Genomic DNA, 27455 nt, shown 5'->3' on the forward strand with positions numbered 1-27455 from the left:
GAAGGAAGGAAGGAAGGAAGGAAGGAAGGAAGGAAGGAAGGAAGGAAAAGGAAGAAAAAGAAAGAAAGAAAAAAGAAAGAGAAAGAAAGAAGAAAGAAAGAAGAAAGAAAGAAAGAGAAAGAAAGAAAGAAAGAAAGAAAGAAAGAAAGAAAGAAAGAAAGAAAGAAAGAAAGAAAGAAAGAAAAAGAAGGAAGAAAGAAAAGAAGGAAGGAAGAAAGAAAATCTCTTTTCCAACCCTTTGACAAAAGTTCTTTTTCAGTCTGATTAGACTAGTTTGGGTTATGTGCCCATCTCTGGTCCAACAGCAGGCTCTAGAATCATACCATGCACTGATTGGCTGAAGCCTAAACTCTGGAGCCAATCACTTACAAGGGGATTACAGGTACTGTGATTGGCTTGAGTTGAGAATAGGGTCAACTTCCTGAGACATTTAGGCAACGTGGGAGGGGGGGGCTTTTATAAATAACATTGCGTTTATGTTTGAGAGGGAGAAAGTAGTGAGAGTGGGTGGTAGATTGGTAACTGGAGGAGAAGGCTGTCTTACTACATAGATGGGTTTGTGAGAAGAGAAGCGAGGTAGTTTTCCTTTCTCTTTTAGGAAAACCTCTCTTCTTCTAGTGGTGGAGCTTTTCTTTATGTGGTAATAGCTGTAACTCTTACCCTCAAAACCTTGCACAGTGGTCTAGATTCAATTGTCCTGCTTCTCTGCATCTGACTATGTCAGATATGTCCAACTAGGTGGGGGTTATGAGGAAGGCTGATTGTAGTCAAGGTCCAAGTTCTACTCTCCATTTTATGTTTACTGGAAATAAAGCTGACCTTTTGATCTTCATCTGTTGGATTCCAGTGTTATTCTCTTTCTAATTTATAATCAGTGGGAGGTGTGATTATCACCCCTATGAACCTTAACAAGTGAGCCTTCAGGAGCAAGCCAGAATCTTGAGGATTCTGAGAATTCTGTCACACAGAGGAAATGTAGATAGAGTACAATATTGAGACATTCAGCTGCCATCAGATATCTAGATATATCTAGATATATCAGATATTTAGAAAGTTCAAAGGGTGTGAATTTTCACAGGAAGAGCTGTGGAGAAGACCGCTCTGCTGGTAATGAGAGCCCTGTCATTGGAAAGATTCACTCACAGACTGGATGACAATCTTTCAAGTATGCTTTAAAATAGAATTCTTGAACACAGTGATTTCTATAGTATAATCCAACTTTTAGTTCTATGTAGTCCTATTTTGTAGATATTGTAGACCTCTGGTCTTCAAAGTGTGATCCTCAGAGCAGCATCAGCATCACCTGGGAAGTTGTGACAAATGCAGATTATCAGGTCCCACCTAGAACTCCTGTTATGGATTGAATTTTGTACCCCCCCCCTCAAAAAAAAAAGATATGTTGAAGTTTTAACCCCTCGTACACCAGAATGTGAATCAAGGTCATTACAGGTGCAACTAGCTAACTTAGAAATGAAGTTATACTAGAGTAGAGTGGACCCTTAATGCAATATGACTGGTATCCTTTTAAGAAGATGAGACAGACCCAGAGACACAGATACAAGAGGTGAACGCCATATGATAATGGAGGCAGAGGTTGGAGCTATGCAGCTTCAAGCCAAGAATCACCAAAGACTGCCAGTAAACCAGAAACGAGGAGGAGGCAAGGAAGGATTCTTCTTCACCTAAGGAAGTTTCCAGAGGGAGCATGGCCTTGCCAACACCTTGATTTCCAACTTCTAGCTTCCAGAATTGAGAGAAAGAATAGTTTCCTTTTGTCTTAAGTCACCCAGCTTGTGGTAATTTGTTATGGTAGCCCTAGGAAACTAGTATACCTACTGAATCAGAAACTCTCATATTGATGCCCAGCGATCTGTGTTTAATAATTCCCCCAGAGGATTCTGATGCATGCTACAATCTGAGAACCACTGATTTCTATTTTAGCTCTAGACCAGTGCCTCTCACTCTGATACACATGTGAATGAATTGAGGATTTTGTTAAAATGCAGATTCCAACATCGTGGATCTGGGTTAGGGCCTGAGATTCTGCATTTCCAATAAGCTCCCATATGATGCCATATCGCTGGCCCTGGTCTTTGGGTAGCAGAGCCTAGATCAGCACAGTCCAATACAACTTTCTATGATAATAGAAATATTCTATATCTGGGTTGCCCAACAAGAAAATCACCAGCCACATGTAGCTGTCAGACACTTGGAATGTGGCTATTCTGAAAACTGAATTTTTCAGTTTCATTTAATTTTAATTAACTTGAATTTATATAACCACGTGTAGTAGACTGTACAGGTCATCATTTCCTTGTTCCTAGATTTAAATGCCATGTTTTACAAACAGGGCTCTCAACTTTGGTTCATCTGAATTATCCATAATTTAGTAGTTTGGGGCTGGTGGTGGTATGCCCTGTGCAGGACTGTGTGTACTCAACAGTATATTAGGAGCCACCAGAGAGCATAAAGTAGATTAGAGGGTCTTTGCCCTTAAGGAACTTCCTGTTTATAACCAACTCTCATTGTATTTCTACCAGTTTCTGCCAAGCCTGAAAGTGTTAGTTCAGTGCTAAGGGGGTTGCGGGGGGGAGGAGAATTAAGAAATAATTAGAAGAGATGATGCTTGGCAGGGGCTTTTTTATCTCAAGGCTACCAGATTTTGTTCATGGAATTTGAGAACATGAGTGATTTGCATATGTTGCATAAATTTGCATCTTGTATTCAAGAGCCCTGACTCCAAGTCTATGAAGTACAATTTAATTAATTAGTGGAACCTACTAGCGTTGTATTCAGAACAGGATTCAGGGCATAACACACATGGAATAACTAGCAGTTGACAACAATTCTGGAGATTTCAGACCAGCAAAGAGGGTCACAGCTGAAGGGAAGGAAGAGGTACCAGGAGCTTTGTCATCCCTGACCCTGCCTCTTACGCACCTCAAGCCTTTGTGTATTTTCTGGTTTATTTTTCACCAACTGCACAAAGTCAGCTGAAGTTCCACAAATGAATGGAATCATGCCTTTTGTACCAGCTAGTGTCTGTTTCCTTGTTTTTGGTATACCCCACCTCTCTTGCCTTGCTTCTCTGCCTTCAACTGAATTCTGTCTGGGTGTCAACAGATCATTTTAAAAGAGAAAAGAGAGGATGCTAGGCCCTGGGGGTAGAAAGTTAAATAACATGGGGTCCTTGCCAGGAAGGAGCTCCACACTGCAGCAGGGGAGGTGGATATATGAGCAGTAACTACCATACTGTGTGTAAAGAGAAATGATGAAGCCATGTTTTAGGAGGAGGAGGGTGCACAGGAGACAGAGATAAACTCTGCTCCTGTGAAGGGTGGGAGGAAAGTCTTCACACAGGAGGAGCTTAAAGAGAAGGACTGTGGGTGGGGTAGTGGATTCCAGGCAGAGAGAACAGCACCGTTGTGTTTAGCAAACTGTAATTATCGCTACATGTGAAGGAGAGGAGGGAGGTCGGGGAGAGGTACAGAATCCAGACCGGCCTATAAGTGCTTTATTAACTTGCTTTCAAGAGGAAGGGGGATGTAGGTAAAATAGAGCATGTTAGTCCACCTCACCTAGGAATGAAAACATGCCAGAAATCCAAACAGAAAGGCTACAAGGTCTTTCCCCTAGGAACAACGTCATCCCCTCCTAGCATCTCCTGACCCATGTTTGCTGTAAATCTGCCCTAACATGTCCTGCATATGCCCCTTTCTAGGAGAATCTGAGTTCCTTTATGACCCAAGTTCACTAGGAATAAGCACCCATGCAAAATAAGCTCTGTTTGCTGCACATAATCTAAAAACACTGCCCTGTGTGCCGGGTGGCTTGTGGGGGTCGGTTAGACAGAGTTGAAGTGAAGGGTCATCTGGGAATGATCATGCTAACCTGCTAACCACCTGAAGATTTCCCTCAGATTATCTCACCTCTTCCTTGGGTTGGTATTTATTCCCTCTTTGTCTTGGAACTTCAGAATCAAATGTGGCACCTGTGTGCAGCCTCAGAGATACTACAGATTCATCTGGACCCTCCCCACCCCCACCCCCACCCCCACCCCCACCCACCCCAGTGGCCAAATCTGAAGGCCACAGATCTCCCGTCGCTGCTGAACCAGCAAAATGGCACAAGGAGAGAGACTAAGGGTGGTGCCTCCCTATCTCGCCAATGTAAGGCTGCTCTATGAGAAGACTGGCTTCCGTATCTCATTGATTTACTAAATGTTTCCGAAAAACACAAAGTATAAAATATAAATTAACTAACAGTAGTATACCTGCCCCCCTGTTTAAGAAATAAAACATTTTAAGATCAGCTGAAGCCTTTGTGTATCACTCCCCACAACACATTCTGACCCTTCTTCTCGAGAAGTAATCACTATCCTGAATGTGGTGTTTATCATACCCAATACTGTCTTTATATGGTTATCCTGGTACATTGTGTTGTTTTAAGTATTTTGCTATTTATAAAAATGTTATTTCAATGGTATCCTGGTAAATTTTTTTTTCTTTCATTTTTTTAAGATTTTTATTTATTTATTTGACAGAGAGAGGCACAGCGAGAGAGGGAACACAAGCAGGGGGAGCAGGAGAAGGAGAAGCAGGCCTCCCACCAAGCACGGAGCCCGATGTGGGGCTTGATCCCAGGACCCTGGGATCATGACCTGAGCCGAAGGCAGATGCTTAACGACTGAGCCACCCAGGTGCCCCTATCCTGGTAAATGTTTAACAGACAACTGGATCGCCAAGGAGGCGGGAAAAAAATTTAAAATAAAAGACCTGATTTAAAGCAGCTGCCGATTACAACGGTGTAAATATTCCCACCATAGCCAATTTCAAGCTGCACCTGATGTCATTTGGGAACAAGGAATTGGGAAGAGATGAGCCCAATAGGTATGAGCCAGCTCCAGCACGCCACTGATTTGTTACACTGCTCTGTATGTCCAGCAACTTGATTCTTTCCCCTCATCATTATTATATTTGAGGTTTACTCTTGTCGATACATGTATTTCTAGGATTTTTCACCTCTAGTGCCATATAGGATTGATGTTTGTATAAATGCACTAAAATTGATTGTCCCTTTTGATGGACATTTAGGTTGCTCCCATTTTTGACCTTTAAAAACAATGCTGTAAGAATTGTTTCTGAATGTATTTCGTGGTGCATTGTACAAAAGACTCCAAATCTCAGAAATAGAATTTCTTGGTCTTGGTTATGCGTGTTTCAACATGACTAGATTTTACCTGATTTTTCTCCTTGGATTTACTCTGCCACGACAGTGTATCAGAGTCTCATTACCCTCATCCTCTCCTACTCTTAGTTTTGACAGATGTTATGGGCTGAATTGGATCCCCCTAAAAGCCATATGTCAAGCCCCAACCCCCAGTGTCACGGTATTTGGAGAAGGAAATTAAGGTCAAATGAGATCATGAGGGTGAGGCCCTAATCTGATAAAACTGATGTTCTTATATGAAGAGGAAGAGACACCAGAGTGCTCTCTCTCCACCCATGCACAGAGGAAAAGCCCTGCAGAAACACAGCAAGAAGATGGCCATCTACAAGGCCAGAGAGCACTCACCAGAAACCAGATTCACTGACACCTTGATCATGGACGTTTAGCTGACACAACTGTGAGAAAGTAAATGTCCGTAGTGTAAATCACCCAGTCTGTGGTATTTTGTTATGGCAGCCCAAGCAGACTAATACAGAAGACTTTAATTTTTGCCTTAAAACAGATGCAGTTTTTCTTTGTTTTATTTATTTTTTATTTTTTAAAGATTTTATTTATTTATTTGAGAGAGAGAGAGTGAGCGAGAGAGAGGGAACAAGCCAGGGGAGGGGCAGAGGGAGAGAGAGAAGCAGGCTCCCCACTGAGCAGGGAGCCTGACCCGGGGCTCGATCCCAGGACCCTGGGATCATGATCCTGAGATCATGACCTGAGCTGAAGGCAGACGCTTAACCGACTGAGCCACCCAGGCGCCCCTTTGTTTTATTTTTAGAAACCGTTTCCTCCTAATCAAACCTCAACTCTTACCTAATTTGAAAAAACTCACAAACTGGCCTCTCCCTTAATAATCTACCTATTTACTTCATCCCCACTTGCTCCCTTTGCTCCCTTTGCTCCACCTAAGCTGATTTTCTCAGATTCCCCAAACATACCATGCTCATTCTCATCTCTGGACCTTGTCCAGAATACTCTGCCTTCTTCCCAGAGGATATCCAAATCCTACCCAATTTTAAATACATAATTCAAATCCCACTCTTTAGGAGTTAGGACTCTTGGTTCAAATGGAAGAAAATCCAAACCAGCTTCAGAAGAATGGAAGAACCTGTCTCAGGGATGCCAGGGACCCAAACAGCGCTATTAAGTCTCTCTTGTGGTGCCCAGTCTCCACTTCACTCTGCCTTGGACTTAGTCTCTCCTTCTATACGTGTCCATCTAGACTGAATGGGCTGACACAGGGCCACGGAAAACTCCAAAGTTACATCATCCCCTCTTATGCATAACCCACAAGAAAGAACTTTTCTATCTCTCATTTATAATATCTTGGGAGGGGGCGGGGCATAGATTTTTTCATTGGCCTGATTTGGATCAAGTGCCGTTCCCTTGTTCAATCATTCTGGCTAGAAGGATGGGATAGTGCAGTAGCCAAGCCAGGGGCATATGCCCATAGATCGCCATAAAGTTGTTCCAGAGGAGGTTTGCCTTGTATTATAATCACGTGGTATTGTGACTGGCAAACCCAGTAAAACCACATGGAGGGTGAAAGATCAGATCCCCTGAAGAAGGGATCTTGATAAACAAACAATAGGACCTAACACATCACGTGGTCCATGAAACCACCTCTATTTCTCTAGCTGTCATGCTTCTCTCCACTTCTAAACTGATACTATATCTAAAGTATTTATCACTTAGTTATCAAATATTTTGTTTCATGCTAAATTATGTTCTTCTTAAAGTTAAGAATCATGTCTTCTCTTTCTGTGTATCCTTTGTAACCCCTAACAGAGAACTGAGCATATAGGAGATATCTGATTAATACATATTCATGCTTAGAACCTGTGGCCTGCTGGGGTGCCTGGGTGGCTCAGTCAGTTGGGCTGCCTTCAGCTCAGGTCATGATCCCAGGGTCCTGGGATCAAGCCCTGCTTTGGGCTCCCTGCTCAGCAGGGGAGTCTGTTTTTCCCTCCTCTTCCCCCTCCCTGCGCTCCCAGCCCCCACTCTCACTCGCTCTTTCTCAGATAAATATATAAAATCTTAAAAAAGAAAAAAAAAGAACCTGTGGATTGCTACTTCTTTCTTTCCTTTTTTTTTTTAAGATTTTATTTTCAAGTGATCTCTACACCCAATGTGGGGCTCGAACCCACAACCCCAAGATCAAGAGTTGGATGCTCCAGGCACCCCTATGGCCTGCTATTTCTAATAGGAGCAGATCTTTTAAATCCATTCCTATTGGCTTCAACCATAGCTTTAGCTCAGATTAGAATTCCGCAGCTATAATGAGATTCTGGAGATAATAACACTGCCAAAAATGTGTATAGTGCATTGCAATTTAGGAAACACTCTCTCATTCTATGATCCTTACAAGTGGATAGAAGGCAGGTCCTGTCCCCATTTTATAGATGAAGGAACTGAGGCTCAGTGTAGGTGAGTGTCTTGCCCAGTGTAGACTGGCCAATAAGTGGCAGAAACAGATTAGCCACATTCTGACCGGGCTTTTGGGAACACAGCTATCTCTCAGCCCCTAGAGAGGGCCGAGGGCTGCACGAAGGGTGATGAGGACCCTTCTAGAAACAGCACTCTGTGGGGCTGCCCTCAAGAAGCTCTGATCACCTCTCATCATCTGAAGTGTCCATGAATGGACTGGCCTATAGAAACTCTACCTACCTTTGGGCACTCCCCGCCTGGAACATGTGTTTGAAGCCTGCAACTGAAGCATCTTTGTGGCCCTGGACGTTACTGAGGAGAGATGCAGCCCACATTTAAATGCCAGATGATAGAAGCAAGTGGCCAAGCAGTGCAGGCATTTTTGCCAACTTGGAATGGGAGCAAGTGTGACTAAGCCAATGGGACTAGAGGTGGCAAACAATTCGTGTCTGGTTGGAACCAAGCACTGTGTTGGTGATAACACTTCCAGAACAAGCAAGGGTGACCATAAACCCGTGTTCCAAGGAGCCCTGTAAAGGAATGAGCTGCACACACTTCTGTTCTTTAACAGAAATTCACGGACGGGACCCATCTTTTAACCTCAGCAGAACAGAAATGTCGGCAATGTCATCACCAGCCTCCCCTGCTTCCTGCTGGCCCAGCAGAAGCTTGTAAAGGCAGAACTTCAGGGCCCAGACATCTTGTTTCTGTTGCTTTTGCCAAAGACTTGCTCCAGAGGAGGTTTGCATTGTGTTATAATCACATGGTTTGCAAAATGATAGTTAAGAGTCTGTTAGCATTTCCACCCCAAACCTCGTATTTTCAGCTGCTCACAGTGACTCAAATATAAGAATTCTCTTTAGGCTGAAATTTGGCACACAGGGTCTCAGGCCCAGCTGGGGAGCAATTTCAACCTTTTTTGGGACCGGATTTCAATAACATCCATTTGGCTGTTTTTGAATAACAGCAGAAGCACAACAGAAGAGAAGTTAGCATTTTTATAGCAAAATGTTGCCATTATGTGACTCAAAAACTGGCATTGGGGGTGGGGGGGGGAACCACCCTAGCAACTTTCAATACACCCTGGCAAGTGATTAGCCTTTGAGTGGACTAAACATGTATACTATTTTCTTAAATCTATATTAAAAAACCCAACCACTAGTCTGTTGTTCAGAGTGGAGGAAAGATTTTGTTTAATAATATATTGTGTTTTTGAAAAGCAAAGTTGACTCAGGAACAATGACACATAGCGGTAGATACTGAATTTCTACTACACCCACTCCTTGGTACAATTGGGGCAGTGGCGAATCTTAGGATGCAACTGAGTTCCCAAATGCAAAGGGAAAAATTGCAAGGGAGCAGGGGACTGGGAGGGGAAGGCAACACCGTGACTTGCAAAGATATGAGGAATATTGCTAATGATCTAAAATCAGGAACCCAAGGTCTTGTCCTTTCTGGAAGGAAGACGACTTCAGAACTCAGATTCTTTTCTCCACCCCTCTCACTAATGACAACTCATGAAATCACAAATGACAGATTCCAAAATAAAGCAAAACAATACTAAGCTTATTTTTTAATGAAATATTTCAGAAAAAGAAGGAAAGCATTAAAGAATAATATAACATGTATCTGTGTACCCACCTCTCAGTATATAAAATAAAACATTGCCAATACAATTGAACTCCCCTCTGTGTATTAATCAGCATTTCTGACGATTTCCTTGTCTCTTAGTATGAAGGTTTATTATTGTTTTCTTTATATAGGATGTTATGTCTCCAGTTTGTATTTCATAGAAGTAATTATCTATGATTCCCCTTCCTCTTCCTTCTACATTATTAAAGTTTATCTGTTTAAATGTATGCTTCCCCCACCCCCTAGAATTTCCTAGTTCCCACCACTGAATAGTAGTCACCTACACCCACATTGGGAACTTGAGATGCAAAAGCACCTTTCTTGGTTAAAGTCAGGTGATGGCAATTTTCATCAGCCTCTGCCAAAAATGATGGCCAACACACCTTAAGAACTTTCTGACCATTCCATTGTAGAGACTAATGTCCAGAGCCTCTATATTCCAGCCTTTGTACGCTTTCTGCCTGTCAAACTGCCTACTCTGCAATTGAGGAAAACTGCTTGTTGACCAACCCCATCCTTTCTGTGCTGATCACTGCCTTTGCAAATAAGAAACCTTGACCTATGGGCACCTTGATTCAGCATGAGCTACCTCAGGTTCTCTCTCAATCTGCTAACCATGACCTTGAAAGAGCTTCTAACCAGACTAAAAGTAAAGTGGTTAATCCTGAGACTTAGAGATGCATTTGACCTAAGAAGTCTCAATGCAGCAGGCTATAGAAATCACCATAGCTCCCTCTACAGAAGCCATCCCCCATCTATTCCTGGATCTTAGACCCCAATTTTGTATAAGGGTCAGGTAGACCTGTGCTTCAGGGAGGCTGGGCTCCTCTCCGGCCCCCAGGCAAGAAGCAGCACTACAGAGGGGTAAGAATCTGGGCTCATTATTCCTTCCTTTAGCAGTTGTGTGACTTTAAGTAAATTACAAAAACTTTGTGTGTCTCAGTTTGATTCTTCTCGTCAGAAATGTTTATAGCTGACATGCTGGGTTTGGCAGAGTGTAAAAAAACAAGAACCCCTGGAAACTTGTTAATGCTATTGAGTCACTGAACTAGCCAACCATAGAACATAAACTCCCTGAAGACAGAGATTTTTGTCTGCTTTATTCAGTCAAATATCTCCAGCACCTAAAACAGTGCCTGGCACATAGTAAGTGCTCAATAAATATTAGTTGACTTGAATTCTCTTGAATCTCAGATTCAACAAATTTTAAACAAGACTTTTTGTTGTATGAGAAAAGAAATAGCCTCTTACTTATAGCCAAAAGCATCTTGATGCTCAGATCCCTTGTGTCCATATAGTACCATCCTTTTCTAGGAACTGTCTCCTCCCACCTAAACAAACATGGATATGATAGGAGTGAAGTAATACATAATAATACCCTATGGCCACAGTTATTCAGAAATAACTACCTGACCCAACCTTAGCCTTTATTCAGGAATTTGGGATTAGACTAAGAGAGTCAAGCTTCATCTTGCTGCGTTTTGAAATGGATGAAATGTGAACTCATGGCCTTTTGGCAGTGTATTTCCTGTGTGTATTCATGAGCACCACAAACAGGTTAGCAGACAGCAAGAGGAGGGAATGAAGCAGATGGATGGAGAAACAAAGACAGAAGATAGGGAATGATCATGGTATTTAAATGTGGTTCCAGTTGTTAATGAGACCCACCTGGATTCCAGTTCTCGGATCTGGGAAACAGATTAATTTTCCTTTAATGAAGTCTCCTTTGTCCTTAGGCTATGTTGAGTTGGGCTTCTGCTCATTGCAGAGAAAAGATCTTAAGGGTTTTTTTTGGTTTGATTATAGCTACGAATTCTGAGCAAACTGTCCCTTCTTATAACTTATATGCACCCATGAAAAGTAAAAATTTTATGTAAAGTAGAAACACCGAGGGAAAATTATAATTCAAAACATAATCGCAAACCTTTGGAAACTTACACCAAGAACAAGCTATGGGAGGCCAGTTGTCTCAAGTCTATTTTTAAGCCATCGTTTACAGCCCTTCCAATTCAATCCTCTTTGTCCATACAGACATGGTGATCCATGTCAGAGTTTCTTCAAGGTTTATAAGGCCATGCTTCCATACCACCCCCTGGTTGTTCCATATGGCCCACTCCATGACTAGAAACCCTTTCTGTTCTAGCTGTTTAGTGCTTCAACTGCAGGTCTCTCTTCTTTTATTAGCTTCAACTAACTTCATGGTTTTGCTTTTATTTTTCTTTGAGGTTTGAATGTACAATTCCAAGAACTATCTCTACCAACTTGAAGCTGTTGCTGGGTTCCATGTCGATAATTTTTTTTTTTTTTTACTGGACCATAAGGACCATCTGGTCTAAGGCCATGTCTCTGCTTGCCATTTGTGCAGCTGCCTGTACATCTGTATGTCCCGATGCACCCTTTTATTATTGTCTGCTTTCCGTTGCATGTTGTCAGAGACCTGGGTACTGCATCTGTTTGAATTTTGTTTGTAGGTTCTGAGCACAGAGGAGTGTGTGGCTGGGAACATAGAAAACTTTACTCTAAGCAAACTGGATTCATGGAGTCATGATGAATGGAAATAATGAGGGAGATTTGAGCCCAGGAATAGGGACTGGATTCATATTCAACTCCTAGGTTAGAATGCTTATTTTAAATGTTCCCACACTGAGCTACCTTTTCAAAGCATTGAGCTGAGACCTATTCATGGGGTTATTTCCTTGTAAGTGCTTGTTATTTAGTTGAGTTTGCTCTCTAAGCATTAAGAGTTTTTATATTGGGTTTTTAGAATTGTTCTCCATACATTCTTACTCTTTAACATGAATTCCCCATCCTCTCGCTCCTTCTCCCTCTTGCGCTCTCTCTCCCTCTCTCTCTCTACACACACACACACACACACACACACACACACACACACACGTGTTCATTTGAAAAATCAGGCCTTAGGGCTGGATCTATACTTGGCCAACATCTTCAAGGTCACTGATGTTACTTCTTGCTTCTGCTGTGTGGGAGCCAATGAGAGTGAGTCATCAGGGTGAATAATGCCTCTGTAATACTACCAGATTGTGTTTGTCTCCACTTCAAAGCTCTCAGTTTTAACAGAATAGTATTTCTCCATCCCGCCCACCCAAACAGCAGTCTGGATGGCTGCAAGGCAACAATTAGGTGAACAGTAGCATCATTTCCATAGGCTGGACTATGCCCCCCAAACCCCCCCCCCCCCAAAAAAAACCTAGCAGCACTTCTTATGGAATTTCTCAGGTCAAATTCTACTCAGGTTTTCCTGGGTAGAGATCATATCCCACCACCTCTGTTTTTCTTTCTTTCCTTATCTTCCTTCCTTCCTTCCTTCTTTCTTTCCTTCCCTCTTTCCTTCCTTTCTTTCTCACCTGGAATTATAATTATGCTTCTCTTGATCCATCTTCAGTCACTTCTTGTCTAATTAGCCTTTTAATTTTTTTTTTTTAAGATGTATGTATTCTAGAGAGAGAGAGCACACGAGTGGAGGGAAGGGCAGAGGGAGAAGGAGAGAGAATCCCAAGCAGACTCCCCATTGAGCATGGAGGCTGACATGGGGCTCCATGCAGGGCTTGATCCCACGACCCTGAGATCATGACTGGGGATGAAATCACGAGTTGGTCACTTAACCAACTGGACCACCCAGGCTTCCCTAGCCTTTTACTTTTTTTTCCATCCAAAAGAGTGTGACTTTGAGTTTGTCACAAAAAAGAAAGAAAAATAGAAAGAAAGAAGAAAGAAAAAGTTTTAATACTCTAGAATCTATACCCATTTCTACAGCACCCTCTTGACTCCTCTTGAAAGGACTCATTATTTTAAAAGTCATGTTTCTTCGGTGGAACTGCCATGCAGTGGCCCTGATGGAAAGAATAATGGCGGAACCACCACTATGGAGCACCTAACCATGGTACCAGGTGCTTTATACACGTGTTTTCTTAAATCCTCACAACTAAATAAGCTTTGTTATCTTTTTTAGACATGCGTAAAGCAAGGTTCAGGGATACTCAATAACTTGCCCAAGGTCACAGCCAGTAAACAGAAAGGTAGAAAATGTCTAACTCTATGGTGCCAAGATCCATTTCTTGCTCAGCCACTTGGGTGAGAGGGAAGATATTAACAAGTCTAGAATTCCTAGTTGTTGCATACCCTTCCTTTCTTGATGCCAACTTATGGAATAACTTGAAAAAGTACTATTTTCTTTAACCCTTCCTTCAGCCCATTGTACCTCCTCATTGTTGCTGATGGTATTTAGGTGTATCTCTCCTATGCCAGTGAATTACATGTGTTACATATTTTGCCAGCCCTCATTCATGTCCTACATGTGCTAATCAAAGTTCCTCTAAACCTCAGGTAATGAATGATATAATTAATCATACAAACTGGGACACTTTTGATAATGAAAAGGAAAGCTATTAATAACTATGCTGGGCCACTGAGGGCTGCCCTGGGCAAACTGGGTTGCATGGCCACCCTCTTAGGACAAACTCTAACCAAGCTAATGTTTCCTATGGACTAAAAGGGTATGAATAGACCTGCCTTAACTAAACACTATACAAAACAAGAGAACAGAAGCTAGAACTACCAGACCCAAACCTCTGTCTCACGAATAGTTGCCGCATTTCTGGGCCTGGCTGTGTGTGGTGGGAGAGGGAAGGCAGCTGGAAATGACTCACAATTAGAATGATCGTTGTCCCCATTTCTTCAAGAAGTGGCTCTCAAACTTCAGTGCACTTAAGGGTCCCCATCGTTTTTCTTCAAAGTGAGGATCCCTGAACTCCATACCTTACAGATGCTGAAAGTATAGTATGGGGTAGGCTCAAAAAACTGCATTTGACCACCCTCCCATAGATATTTTGACCTATGTAATTTATGAACTGCCCTGGGAAGGAAAAGCGTGTTCTATTGCATAAAGTCCTTGCATAGTTATTTACTCTGCAAAGACAGGCATGATTTGGAAAAAGTCCCTGCAGGACATAACACAACTGTTTGCAACATGAAGATTTGTTCACAGATACCATCTGTATGACCCGAATCACCAAATGAATAAAATAATGTAAACCATGTTTCCCTGATAATTACTTTCAACATGGGTTCTCAGGGATATACATTTTCTCTGCTTTCTTTCTTTCTTTTTTTTTTTTTTTGAGACAGAGAGAATGAGAGAGAATGAGAGAGCACATGAGAGGGGGGAGGGTCAGAGGCAGAAGCAGGCTCCTTGCTGAGCAGGGACCCGATGCGGGACTCGATCCAGGGACTCCAGGATCATGACCTGAGCCGAAGGCAGTCGCTTAACCAACTGAGCCACCCAGGCGCCCTCTGCTTTCTGATAATTACAGCAATAATAGTTGCTATAGATTGAACAAACCAGAAATTTATAGACATTACTTCAAATACAGAAACCCTCAAAAGTAAGTGATGTTACCTCTGTTCTATAGATGATGGACCTCAGGCTCAGAGAAGTTAGGTGACTTGCTGGACGTCTCACAGCTAGTCACTGGCAGCCCTGCCGTTTGAAACCAGATCAGCTGCCTCGCCCTTGAAATATTTAGTGAACTCATAAGCACTGCGTGAGGACTGAAAAATATTCGTTGGAAGCCACATCATGCATGTAAGCTCGTATGACCTTTCCAGAGAGTAATTCCTAGACAGAGAGAAGACCTGAATGGTGACTTTGAGAAATGCTGAGGCAACTCTTTGCTATGAAAAGGCAGGGATAGAGCCAATTATCAGTGAACATTTGGCAAACTTGGGGGTCTAGCGAACCATTTTCCAGGCTGGCCTTTGGATCGAGTTCTCTTTCGCTGGCTGTGCCGTTGCTATGCTCTTTATTCATATTTTCAAGGAAACACAAGTAAAGCGACTGTCCCCTAATTGCGCTCCCTTCCTGCAGTCAGCCTGCGCCTTCTGAGCACCACGGGCTGGTTCCATACGCGGTGCATCGTGGGGAAGGACTGGTGGCAGCTGCCAGTTGGTGTGTGACACATTGAGTAGTCATATTTCCCTTCTCGGTGGCCCTCCAAAGCCCTTTCCAACATAACTTTTCCCCATCTGTTCTCGTTTGCACTGCATAATAGGGGACAGGTTTTGGAACTTGGGATTCAAAAAACAACATTAAGAGAAATAAAAATGAGATGGAATTTCAGCAGAAAGAAACTCACTGACTTTTCCCCCACCTCCTCGGTTACTGGGATCATAACCAGAGCATTAAATCAAGCAAGTGTGTACTCTCGCCTAGTTGGTCCTCTTCACGTGGTAGTGAAGAAATGTAAGAGCATTTAAAAATCCCTTTAAACTGTCTGCATAGCAATAAGGTAGACAGCGTGGCCAAGTCATTAGCAGATACAGTATTGCCCAGGACCTGACTTCAAGTTTTTCCACATTTTGCTTAGAATCTCTAATAAGTTACGTTAATTGCCTCATGCCTCAGGGTCCTTCTCTATAAAGTGGAATATGTGTTGTGAATCTTAGAATACTTAGAGACAGGGCTTTCCAAAATGCCACAAGCCCACCTCTGTGCATGCAGTGAATGATTTTGGAAATGATACAAACATCTTTACATTTTAAACATAATTGATTTCTTCTAATATACATTAGGGAAAAAACTGCAAATGGCACAAGATACCCCTGATTTTCCAGATATTTTTTTTTCCAAAGGATGAACCTAAACTAGGCATTCAAGTTTAAAAAGTGAACACGTTTAAAGAAGACTATTCAGTAAGTTATAATAAAAGTGAATATGGCAAAACAAAAGCAGAAGTACAAGAATGATGGCTTAGAAAGCAACAAGAGCAGGGTAGTGGCTCTTTTATTCTTTAAGGCTCTTTGGAAAAGTCATATTATATGAGCCTCAGGTCCCCCGTGTTGGATGAATCATACTCCTTGGGTCACAGCTCACTGTCATCATCTGTCTAGTGGGGGCTTGTCATCATTTTGAGATCACAGCCCTCTTTGAGAATGTGGGGACAGTTACGGGTTTCCCCCAAAAATGTATATTCTCATATACAAACAAACTCCTTCTTATAATTTGTGGGTTTTCAGGACCACTTGGAGTTTATCCATGGACTCTTGGAGATTTCAAGTTCCTAAACTCAAGGTTGTGTCCCTTTGCTTGGCAACCTCCTTCGTTGCTTTCTTAACTTCACAGGTCAGCACTTGAGCCTCTAAGCCACACCTGTATTTCTGCAAGGAACACCATCTTCCTTCACTGCCCTGCCCAGGGCAAAACCACCCAGGCTGCGACCTACACTCATGTAGGTAGTACAGAAAATATCCAGTCTCTTCCCTCTCCCCACCACCCCTACCCCCGCAGCTTTAAAATCAGAAATACTACAAAAACATCTGCAGTTGAGATCTCTTGTTTCTTGTCTAGCTCCCTTCCTCTTCCCTTGGGATCTGGCCCTCCCCAGTCCAACAGTGTGGTACCTGTGAGTGCTGACATTTTTGGTGAGGCCATCAGAGGCCCAGAGAGAGGCTGCCCCAAGGCAGACAAATAAGTTTCTGATGGAACTTGGAAAGAGATGTACATGGTAGGAAACTCAGGAGAGGGCCCTTATTGGTTAGTTGTGCAGAGAAGAATGCCAAAAACAGAGAGGTGGTCTACATGGTTTTGATGATATTGATTCCTACAACAGACCCCTTTGGAGCTGAAAATGTTCTGTTTTCGTAATCATTTCCATAACTCTCATTGTCATTTTCCACCCTTTTGCCCAAATACCCAGTGATTTATGAGAAAGGTGGTGGCGATATTAATAAGACTGATGGAAACACTTATTGAACATACCCCGGGCACCGGACCACCCCCACTTTGTGTGTACCCGTTTACTATCTTCAGCTCCCTCAGGAGACAGGTAGCATTATCTTCTCTACTTTGCCGATAAGGACCCCAAGTTTACAGAGTCAGAAAGGGCTCGAACTGGTCTGCAGAACTAGGCCTGCCTCACTCCAGACCTAGCAAGTTTTTCATCTGAACTTTGAACTTTTTCCTGTTCAAAGTAGTGAAACATCTTACCCCCTGCCTTTCTGTTGTTTCGACTCCCACTCACCCCTCACTGTCTCTGAGAATTTTTGTCCAATTATACTAGCCAATATAGATGTATATCTCTCCTTTTTAACTCAAATGATAGCATATAACTAAATTTCCTGAACTTGGCTTTTTTCCCCCCACTTAACCACTACATTGAGGAGTGCAATCATATCAATATATTAAGAACTTCATTATGTTGTTAAAAAAAGCTTCTTAGTGTTCCATTGTAAGAATGTATCATAATTTAGGGATTCAGTATCCTATCGATGACATTTAGGTTGTTTACAACTTCTTATTTTTGCAGTTAGCGCTGCAATGAAAACTTTGTACATACATCATTTCACAGTTGGGTGAGGATATGTGCAGGAAATATTCCTAGAATGGAATTGCAAGGTCATAGGGTGCCTGCATTTGTAATTTTGCAATATAATGTCAAACTGCCCTCCACACATCTTGTAGCAACTTCCAATTTGACCATAACGTGTGAGAGTAACTTGCAGCGTTCTCCATATTTCAAGTTTTTTTTCTATTCCCGCACCTGCAAGTTTCATCTTCTCTAAAACGTCTCAAATTGTTTTATTAAAAAGAAAAACATAAAATTTACACTCAGTTTCTGCAACCTGGTCACATACACACACATATAGTTTTCTGCTGTATATGTTCACCTACTTTGCTTAGAGCTCCCCCTAACTTCCAACGGAAGCTCAGAGGATGCACAGTTTAAAAGCTGGGATACTCTCAATAAGTCAGTCCTACATAACAACTCCACCAGCAGATGGTTGATCTCCAGGCCATTCACCACTAAGGCTTTACATAAGGTTTCCAAGAACATCTTCCTCTTCCCTCTCCCCAATCCTCCCTCCCCTCAGTTGGCTGTCAGGCGTGCCCCCCCACAGAGCCCCCTGCCTCCGACCTTCCTAAGAGTTTGTGCCCATTACATCTTTGTGGCCATCCCATTCTATTTATTCTTCGCATTCTTTGGGAGGTTAATGACTTTGTGGAAATCTAAAACAGCCCCTCCTCAGGAAGTGGTAAAAATCTCTTGGAATAACAGGAACAAATCTTGAAAGAGCCCTTGAATTCATCAGCATGTGCGATTAATTAAAAACCCCAAAGAAGTAATGATATGCACAAAAATTCAAGAGGCTATGATGAGCAGTGACCAAAACTTGATAATGTGGATACTGTTACTTAAGTATGAGCAACTCAGAATATCTAAAGGGGGAACAGAAGCACCTTCCTCCAACTCTCTTTTTCCCAACTTCACGCCCCTTCTCCTTTAAGTCATCTTTGGATATCCATTATTTATCAAAGAAGATGAACCAGAAGCAGGATAACCTCTTTGTAGTAATAAGGCTTTGTCTTCATGGGAACACAAGTTCAGTTCAGAAACTTTCAGACATGGTTTTAAAGGCTTTTGTGAGTCAACTGTTAGTGAATCACACAAAAGGGCCTTTATTAATAAGCATATTCTGTTCATTATAGAGAAATGAAAGCCTCAGAATAATTCACCAAATGTTTAAAGAGAAAACAAAAAACAATGTGGTAAACATATCAGGACTTGATGAGCTGTCTAGGTAATTGGTTGTTTCTGTGCACCTGGTTCCAAAGACAATATTTAATGTGTAATCTGTTTCATTTTGCTTGGGGAAGTAAGTGTAACTCTACCCCCTGGATCACATCTGCATTAAAATTAGGGGAGGCAGAGTCTTGTTTCAGTGAGTGGAAATTTATGCACATGAGTTGTCTTTTACATGGAGACAGCAATTATACCCCTAGAAATGCAGTCTGTGGGAGAAAATGACATATTCAACGCTGGGGAACAAAAGCCTAATGCTAAGGGGACATTAACAAGGTTGGGAACCCCCTCCCAACAATTAACATGATCATTTACAAAATCTGCAATCTATAAAATTATTTTAAAAACATGTTTTTTCAAAACAATGTGGTTTTTTCTCCTTCTTTCTAAAAAAAAAAAAAGACTCAGCAGCAACCATGCAGAATCCATTCCACTGTAACAAGTAATATTTTAAAATCTCTTCAGTTGTATTTAAGGGCTGAAATAAACAAATTCCAGAAAGTGGTAGGTGACCCCTGTTTTAGCAGGCTAATAAGGACTGAGGAGAAAATGAAGCCACGAATTTTTCATTTTTATGTGAGGAAGTTGTGGTGTTTGAAAGCAAAAATTCCTAATCAGAATTCTAGAACACAGGAAGAATGCATGGAGCATACGCAAATTAAAGTCTCTAATAGCTAAAACTGATTTTAAAGAAACGATTTGTTGGTTGACTTGTTAAAAAAGACAAAGCCAGAGCCACTGAAATGGATTTAAGTTTTTGTTTCTTCTCTCCATCTTCTCTGGAGGCTATAAGAAATGGATGAGGAAAGAGGTGTTCTCAGCCCTCAATTCCCCAGCATCCTCTCCACATTCATGCTTCCTGGGAACATATAAATTACCAACGATTACACTTTATTTCATATACTAATTGCATCACAGATAGAAAAATATAAGCCCTGCTTAACTAAAAGAGCTATGGTAAGTCAATTTGTCTTTGAGGTTTTCTAAGTTTTTAATGCCTGCTTCTAATTTTTGGCATATGTGTCTACGCAATTTTGTTGGAGTAGTTTTGCTACCCATTCTCAGTGAAAGCAGTAGCTCTCTTTACTGGTCTGCTATGAGAGTTTTTGTTTTGTTTTGTTTTCTTTTTGGAAAACGTGAGTTTCTGAATTAGTTTTGGCATATTTTCAGAAAATAACATTTATGAAGTAACTTCAACAGGCCAGATATTGGGGAAAAGCCAACTGCAAATTCTAAATCCTAACTAACTTTTAGAAGATAACTAGGAATTTTAAATATAAACAAACATGGAAGAAGTTGAGTTTAAAATGTTCCTAATGTTTTCTGAATCACCAGAATGCTAACATCAGAGATGTTGTAAAACTATGGCATGGCAACATGGTATATGGGAAAGGTGTGATAGAATGGGATCAGGAGATTCTACTCTGTATCGATTAACCACCTCTTTTGGGGGAATTCACTCAAGTTATCCAAGCCTGTATTCTTCAACAGTTAGAAAGTAAAATGGAGGTGAAGCCCATTGAGCTGGTTTCAACAAATCAATGGCATCATCACCACCACCACCACCAACAACAACAAAACTGAGTGGAGTTTGGGGAAGTGGGGGAGGACTAATTGATCTCAAAATTAAAGGAGACTTCATAAAATGCCAAAGAATCAAATGATATATATAGTCATTGTCTGGGTTCAGATTTGATAAAAGACTTCTTGAGAAAAATCTATGCAATTAGAATCTGAACTGTGAATTGAATATACTGAGTAATCATTAATTTTGTTAGGTTTGATAATGGCATTATGGCTGGGTAAGAAAATGTCCTTATGTTTTAGAGATGCTTGCTGAAATACGTAGGAATGGAATGACATGATGGCTCAAGTTTACTTTTAAATAATTTCCAAAAGCCGGGGGGTGGGGGGTGGGGGAGCATGTCCAGGCTAATCTTGATCATTGCTCAACCAGCTCATAGGTATATGGGGTCCATTATTCTATTTTTTTCGCTTTTTGCTGATGTTTGAAACTTTGCATTAAAAAAGAAACACTAATATGTGGTGTCTGGGTGGCTCAGTGGGTTAAGTGTCTGACTCTTGGATTCCATTCAGGTCATGATCTCAGGGTTGTGAGACTGGGCCTCAAGTTGGGCTCTGTACTCAGCACAGAGTCTGCTTGGGATTCTTTCCCTCTTCCTCTCTCTCTCCCTTTGCCCCTCTACTGACTGGAGCACTCGAGAGAGAGCTTCTCTCTCTCCTTAAAATAAATAAATAAAATCTTAAAAAAAAAAGTACTAATACCATGAAATCAAAAAAAAAAAAAAGGGAAAAAGAAAAAGTGGAAGCTGTATTAAATTATTTCTAAATTTTCTTCAAAAAAGAAAATCCCATCATTCTATTTCAAGGGCTGGATAGTGATAGCTGTAAAAATATAAAGCCATTTTTGTTTTGATTTTTAAAATCAAATAATATCAAATTAAAGCTGTGTTCTGGTTATCAAATTTTACCGATGTCTAACACATAACTGCAAATCAAGTAGAGGCAGACAACTCACAGTGGAAGAACTTGTGATGAACAGAGCAGATTTGTCAACAAATCTACACTTGATTTGTCAACAGGGAACCCCAACCTTTAGCAGCAATAGAGTAAGCCTGTCTAAATCAAAAGCTCATCTCAGCTCTATATGAGGTTGCTCTATGTTCACCCAGATCAATAAATTGTCTTTTTCCTCTTTTTTTTTTTAATCAAATACATTACGTGGCCATTTTCTATCCAGGAATAATAACTGTCATCAACACCTTTTCCTTGCTGTTTGTGAATTTCTTTTATTTTCCAAGGTTCTTTTCATTATGAAGGGATTCAGATGTTTTCATAGTTCACATTTTAAAACTCCAGTTTCTTAGATGTGATCAGTAGAACATCTTTAGCTGTTTAGAGAATGATACGATTACTTCTTTTATTCCAGATGGGATCTCTGTTAGAAACTGGAGGGTCTGACAACCTTTAGTGCTCTGTGTTGTAACACTAGGAGGAACGGAGTCAGAGTTAGACTTCTGACTGTTCATTGGTGTAAACACTCATGCTTGTCAGATAGAAAAGTGAAGTGATGGGGCACCTGGGTGGCTCAATCGTTGGGCGTCTGCCTTCGGCTCGGGTCGTGATCCTGGGGTCCTGGGATCGGGCCCTGCGTCGGGCTCCTTGCTCAGCGGGAGGCCTGCTTCTCCCTCTCCTGCTCCCCCTGCTTGTGTTCCCTCTCTCGGTGTGTCTCTCTCTGTCAAGTGAATAAATAAAATCTTAAAAAAAAAAAAAAAGTGAAGTGAGACTTGGGTGCATCTTATACACCCTGATGCTGTTTGACCCAGCATTGATGTTATCCTTTATAGGAATGGATGAATTTGGTTGAACACAACCTATCTGGCTACTTGGGAAAATCAAAGCTTATTAAGGCAGTTTTTATATTATTGGTGGTAAATATATTTTTGGAAACTTTATTTTTTTATTTTTATTTTTTAAAGATTTTACTTATCCATATGAGAGAGAGAAAGAGAGAGAGAGAGAGAGTGTGAGTGAGCACAAGCAAGGGGAGGGGCAGAGGGAACAGGAGAAGCGGCCCTTGCTGAGTGGAGCCCGATGGGGGGGCTCCATCCCAGGACCCCAAGATCATGACCCAGCTGAAGTCAGACACCCAATCCACTTGAGTCACCCAGGTGCCCCTATTTTGGGGAGCTTTAGAATGAAATTGGCAAGCAACCATTTTATCAAAATATTAGGAACTTCACAGATTGGTCCCTACTTCATCCCCATCAGTTTCTTCAGTACAGTAGAAATGAAGAGTCCCCCTAAAGAAAGGCAGCCAGTTCCACTACAAAGATGTGAGAAACAATGACTGGAAACCAAGTTAGTCTTTAAGAGTTGTTTATAGACTGGAATTTCTACCTGCTCAGTGCTCAACAGGAAAGAAAAAAAGAAGGCTCTTTATATTCTTATCAATAAATATAACACTAACATTCCAATGGAACAATAGGCAAAGGGCATTAACTAAAAAGAAGATTAGAAAACTACACACAGTTGATATACTTATGAGCAAGGTACTAACTTATTAGCAATCAAGTAAGTGTAAATTAAAACAGAATTTTTTAAATTTCCAAATTGGCAAGGATGATAGGGAGGGTGCTAACAGAGATGGTAAAATGGTGTTGGGGGTTGGACAGTTCAAACCACCTAGCAGTTGGAAATATGACCTAGATTCTTACCTGTAGGAATCAATCCTAAGGAAACAATGAGATGCTGTCAAAAGTGGTGGTATATTCAGGGGTTTAAATCAGTCAAAAATCATACTCTCAGAGAATATCTAATGACCTAGGAAAATGCTCATAATAGAACTAAGAAGAGTAAGAGAAAATGATGTGTATTTCTATAAAATATGTGAATATGCACAGAAAAGACCAAGAGAAAATTATCTAAAATATTGTATCTATTTATATTGGAAATGGCAAAATTAAGTGACTTTACCTTCTTTGAAATACTTTTCTGTATTTCCTCTGTAGGTTTTTACAATGAATATTGCATTATTTTATTTTATTTTTTTCTAATAGATTTGTTTGTTTAATTATAAAAGTAACAAGCACTGCAGAATGTTTTGGAAATATAAACAAGAATAAAAAGTATAAATATGGTGATGTGTATAGGGTTTCTTTTGGGGATGAGGAAAATGTTTTAAAATTGATTGTAGTGATGTTTGCACAGCTCTGTGACTATACTAAAAACCACTGAATTGTACACTTTAAATGGGCGAATTGTATTGTATGTGAATTATATCTCAATAAAGTTGCTATAAAAACCAAGAAGATTACCTGCATTGCTACCATCCCATGATTTCCACTGCCAGTATCTTGGTCCATAGCCTTACAAACTCATTTCTGTACATCATACATACTTGCTTAAAGAATAAAAATCAGATCACACCATGCGTGCCATTTGAAAAGTATTTGTTTATTTTGTTTTTAGAGAGGGAGAGAGAGGGGATGGGAGAGGCAGAGGGAGAGAGAGAATCTTAAGCAGGCCCAGCACAGAGTCTGATATGGGGCTCAATCTTACACCCCTGAGATCACGACCTGAGCCAAACTCAAGAGTCAGACACTTAACTGATTGAGTCACCCAGGTGCCGCAAAATTAATTAATTAACTAGCTAATTAATTAATTAAGTAGGCTCCATGCCCAGCATGGAGCCCAATGCAGGGCTTGAACTCATGACCATGAGATCAAGACCTGAGCCAAGATCAAGAGTTGGAGGCTTAGCCGACTGGGCCACCCAGGTGTCCCCATTTGAAAAGTATTTTTTTTTTAAAGATTTTATTTATTTATTTGAGAGAGAGAGAATGAGAGAGAGAGAGCACATGGGGGGGGGGATGGTCAGAGGGAGAAGCAGACTCCCTGCCAAGCAGGGAGCCCAATGCGGGACTCTATCCAGAGACTCCAGGATCATGACCTGAGCTGAAGGCAGTCGCTTAACCAACTGAGCCACCCAGGCGCCCGAAAAATATTTTTAATTACAACATGTATAACTTTATAATCAGAAAGTATAATCAGGGGCACCAGGGTGACTCAGTCGGTTAAGGCAAAAGGGAATACAGGTATGGTTTCATATGTCTACTCCATTTCTGTAAGGATATAGAGAAGCTGACATTAAGGAGAGAGAAGTGGGTGGCTGGGAAGCTGGTAGTTCTGGAATTTACTTGTCACTATACAATATATCCATTTGCACTTGCATATTTTGTATCTCTTTTCTAAACAAAATAATCATGGGGGAAATCTTGTTGATGAAGGGATATAGATATCTTGGTGTAATGATAAGTGATATTAAGCAAGCTTGTCACTCACTCCCTTGTTAAGCTCTTTTAATCACTTCCTTGCACAGTTCTGAGACCTGCATGATCGGACCAGGCTATCTCAGTCCTCTCTATGGCCATTTCTCTACATGGTCCTTCTATTCCCATCACCCTGGCCATCAGTTCCTAGAAGTCTTAAGCTCCCCACCCCCAGGAGTGTCAAATGCAGCATCGGCAACTCCAGATAATAAGCTTCTTTAGGAATTCCAACTCAAGTCGCAGAATTTCAAAATGAAGAGACCTCCAAGATGCAACCCACCCCTTACTTTATTACACCTGAGGAGAAGCTAGGCTCTACAATCTGAAGTTACCTGCCTAAGGTCACACAGCTAGTTCTCTGCTATATGTAATTAACCTTAGCAGCTGATCTCTGGAGTTTCATTAAACAAAAGTAGGTTAATAAAAAGGAAGCCTTTAGATTTTAGATATTGATAGAGTGGGGCTACACTAGGACTTGGAAAATTAATTTGATTTCATATCCATGAAAATGTCTTCATGATGCCAGTGCTCTGAGGGACCAATCAGGCAAAAGAATGTTCCCTAAAAAGGAAAAGCCTCTGCGATGTTGGATTCTACCAAGAACCACACAATTATATTTGAAATATATTTGTTTAATTTGAGGAAGAAATTAATTTGATAGTCCTGAGGGCATTCATTCACAGGACTAGCTTTTTAAATCCACATCTCCACAATGAAGCTAAATTAACCACAGTTAAGTAAATTAGAAACTCAAGCAGCTTTAGAATGTGAGCAAGACCATGGACAGTCCTGATGAGCATCTAACCCTCAAGGTTTTAAGGAAATGGGTCACAGACTGAGATGCAGGCAAAAAGATAAGGCTGTGAGCCCTCCAGGAAATGATTATCTGAAAGAAATGGACCTACCTGCAAGAGCACAAAAATGCTAAATCTGAATTCCTTTTTCTACGCCCTACCACCCACTTCACAAGTATAAATTCACATGCAATCTTCACCAGCTAGGTTTTGTTTCATGATTGTCAGACCCTTTTAAATATGTGCATTTCTACTTTTATATTAATTAATTAATTAAATAATTTTTAAGAGTTGCCTACTCTACCGTCTGAGCCAGCCAGGCACCCTGCCTTTCTACTTTTATAATGTTTTTTATTTCTGCTTATAAAAGTAATATGTTACAGATAAGTTGGAACACACAGACCTGTGTAAAAAAGAAAATAAAAGTCAACCATATCCATGATCCAAAGATAATTGCTGTACATCCTGGAATATTTTCTTCTAGTTTTTCATCTTAGTGTATATGTGAACGTGTGGAATTCACGTGTTTATAAGGGTTATTGAATTAGAATATTACCTTTATATTCTATTTTTTTCAGCTTATGCTTTATTGCTGGCATTTCCAAAATTACTAGATGATTATCAATTTATACAAATCTTTGAGTAATTGATGATTATTTTCATAGCATAAATTCCTGAAATGGGATTAAAGTGTCAAAGGGTATACATATTTTTAAGGGGTTTGATATATTGTCACCTAATTATCTTCAAGAAATTGTTTTCCCATTTACACTCTCCACAACAACTGAGTGTCCTTTATAAAGTCAATCTTAATAAGAGAGGATATGTTCATTTGCTGACACATTGTCAGAAATATTTTATCTGAGTTTTGTTTGCATTCCCTCTTCTTGAATTTTAAATTTTTTTCCTAATGTTCATATGTAATAATTTAGTCTATTCAAAACATCTGATCAACTTTCTATTAAAGGGTGCATTTTGTTGATTCATAAAGGTTTTTTGATATGTTAAAGATTTTTAACCCTTTGAGTATAGGTTATGGGTAGCTTCACTACTTGGCTTTTCCCCTCCTTATATTTATTTCCTAAAAGAAAAAAAAAATTAGGGAAAATTTTTTACATGGTCAAGTCAACCAATCGTATTTATTTTTTCCATAGCTTTTACTTACAAAGTCCTTGTCCCATCTAAAGATAGGTATCTACCTATATTTGCTTTGAGTTAATTTATAATTAAAAAATATTTAACTCTTTTTCCTTCTGGAAATATTTTCAGGAATTGTGTGAAAGGGAGCACTAACAGGATTTTTTCCAAGTGCCTCAACACTGTTTAATGAATAATCTTTGCTTTCTGCAATAGTTTTGTAATGCCTCTTTTATCACATGGCTGGCCGAGAGAGTTGCATACTGGTTTGCATGTAACCTGCTGTGCTAAGAGTGTCTGGATTAACTTTCCCAGTGGGGAGTAACTGTAGGCAGTTTGAGGACTCCCTGAGCAGCTCCCACAGTTCCCTGAATATGGTGGATGGCCAATAAGGTCTTGTATGAAATGAACAATTAATGAGTCATTCGTACACCTGGGAAAGTTTAACTGGAAGATAAACAAATGTCTGTCCTGACTGGTTAAATGTTTACCTTTTGGGGCAAGGGTGCCAGGCATGATAGGATTTTTAGCGACCCTTAAGATTATGATTTTTCTCTTCCACCCCCTACTACTACTCTGATCCAGTCACTCCCGTCTTTGGAATATAATAATGGTTTCTTATGGCCTCAGGATTAGGAATAAATTCCAGGTTATTATCATTCAATAAATTCACCATTCTCCAAGAATAGTTATGATGCAGCCGGGTCAGTATTTCTCACACTTGAGGAATGTATAGACACCTTTAAAAGGAAAACAATTCTCACAGACCTTCAGTGATGCCTTATTTTTATTAAAAT

The 27455-nt window shown here is 40.6% G+C and overlaps 1 long non-coding RNA gene across 8 annotated transcripts in view; it reads right to left on the bottom strand.

Moving 5' to 3' along the window:
* The window catches only part of LOC118012423, a 34645-nt gene that overhangs the window by 3879 nt on the left and 3311 nt on the right, over window positions 1–27455 (bottom strand). For 2 of the 8 annotated variants that reach the window (XR_004679697.1, XR_004679695.1), the window contains exons 3-5: window positions 14696–14914; window positions 13947–14065; window positions 1144–1303 (exon numbers count right to left, since the gene is read on the bottom strand). The exons of 3 other annotated variants lie outside the window; for them this stretch is intronic. This is a non-coding gene — a long non-coding RNA (uncharacterized LOC118012423). The remainder of the gene's footprint in view (window positions 1–1143; window positions 1304–13946; window positions 14066–14695; window positions 14915–27455) is intronic. 3 more of the 8 variants (XR_004679698.1, XR_004679696.1, XR_004679699.1) reach the window with 3 other exon arrangements.

The sequence above is a fragment of the Mirounga leonina genome, unplaced genomic scaffold (genome assembly GCF_011800145.1).
Source record: "Mirounga leonina isolate KUSES-001 unplaced genomic scaffold, KU_Mleo_1.0 Mir_151, whole genome shotgun sequence".
NCBI lineage: Eukaryota > Metazoa > Chordata > Mammalia > Carnivora > Phocidae > Mirounga > Mirounga leonina.